General features: G+C 45.6%; 1 pseudogene; it reads right to left on the bottom strand.

Annotated features, from left to right (window-relative positions):
* Positions 1-365: 365 nt before the first annotated feature.
* LOC108525098 (60S ribosomal protein L37 pseudogene) lies at positions 366-664 on the bottom strand (annotated as a pseudogene).
* Positions 665-1,738: the final 1,074 nt, after the last annotated feature.

The following is a 1,738-nucleotide window of genomic DNA, read 5'->3' as shown; positions in this document are numbered from 1 at the left end:
ACCCAGGCTGAAGTGCAGTGGCGCAATCTTGGCTCACTGCAACCTCTGCCTCCCGTATTCAAGTGATTCTGCTGCCTTAGCCTCCCGAGTAACTGGGATTACAGGTGCCAACCACCATGCCCAGCTAATTTTGTATTTTAGTAGAGATGGGGTTTCACCATGTTGGCCAGGTTGTTCTTGAACTCCTGACCTCAAGTGATCCACCTGCCTCAGCCTCCCAAAGTGCTAGGATTACAGGCATGAGCCACCATGCCCGGCCAACCAGAACATTTATTGGGTGACTAATCATCAAAATTCTTTTTTTCCTTTTTTTTTTTTTTTTTGAAATGGATTTTCGCTCTGTCACCTAGGCTGGAGTGAAATTCTTAAGATGAACTGGATGCTGCAGCAGCTGCCCTCTTGCGTTTAGGTGTTGTTCCTTCACGGGATCCTGAATCTGTGATACACACTTTTTAGGTGCCTTAGTTGACTAGTCCTGGTGGTGTTTCATCTTTCAGCACTGGCACTCCAGTTTTATTTCCTCTTGTGCTTGGCGGGGTAGCCACATTTGCCACAGGTTGACTTCTGAAGGTGGTAGGCCTTAGAGGCACAGCAGCAGCACAACGTGTGTGTCTTATTACAATGCTTTCCAAACGATGATGTTCCCTTTGTCTCGTTTCTGTGACTGAGACAAAGAGGTCTTGTATCATTTAAAAAATTTATTTTATTCTATTTCAAATAATTAGTTTATAGCTTTCTTTTTCTTTTTTTTTCTTTGAGATGGAGTCTCATTCTGTCTCCAGGCTAGAGTGCAGCGGCGCAATCTTGGCTCACTGCAACCTCCGCCTCCCTGGTTCAAGCTATTCTCCTGCCTCAGCCTCCTGCGTAGCTGGGACTACAGGCGCGTGCCACCACGCTCAGCTAATTTTTGTAATGTTAGTAGAGATGGGTTTCACCATGTTGGCCAGGATGGTCTCAATCTCCTGACCTTGTGATCCACCCACCTGGGCCTCCCAAAGTAATCCAAATGGATTACAGGTGTGAGCCACCACGCTTGGCCAAGTTATAGCTTTCAAAGGCTCAGAGAGCAACTCTGGATAGTTGCAGGCACTTCTGGGTGGTGCTTTCAGCAGCTACAGGGTGCTCAAAACAATAGTTCTAACAGCAGCAGGGGCACCACCCTCAGTAGCTCAGCATTCAGTGTTGTCTCATGGCTCTAATGGAAGTAGTAGCTTCCTGGTATTTGGGCAATAACTTCTTTCTGCTGTTTGCTACTGCAGCCCCATTCTTTCTTTCCCATGCTTTTTCAGCCTGTCCAACAACTTTGTTACCAATTCCCTGCATTAAATCCCCCTTTGATATAGGTATCAAAAGTTGTTGTCCTGAAGAAACACTGTCCAATATAGTTAATTTCTTCCACTCATTCATTATTCATTAAATAAAAAATTTATTGATTACTTACTAATGTAATGGGTACTTTGGAAGCAATGATAAACAAGACAAAGTCCCTGCTGTTGTGAAGTTTGTATACTAGTGAGAAGTCAGACAATAAGAAGTAAACAAATACACAAGATGATTTAAGATTGTGACAGGTGCTATAAAAATAGAAGCAGAGGCCAGGCGTGATGGCTGATGCCTGTAATCCCAGCACTTTGGGAGGCCAAGACAGGCAGATCACCTGAGGTCAGGAGTTTGAGACCAGCCTGGCCTGGCCGGGCGCGGTGGCTCAAGCCTGTAATCCCAGCACTTTGGGAGGCCG

Source organism: Rhinopithecus bieti, unplaced genomic scaffold (assembly GCF_001698545.2).
Source record: "Rhinopithecus bieti isolate Rb0 unplaced genomic scaffold, ASM169854v2 scaffold_4019, whole genome shotgun sequence".
In the NCBI taxonomy this organism is placed as follows: Eukaryota; Metazoa; Chordata; class Mammalia; order Primates; family Cercopithecidae; genus Rhinopithecus; species Rhinopithecus bieti.
Note: the sequence above shows the minus strand (reverse complement) of the source record. Positions and strands in the feature narration are given on the sequence as shown.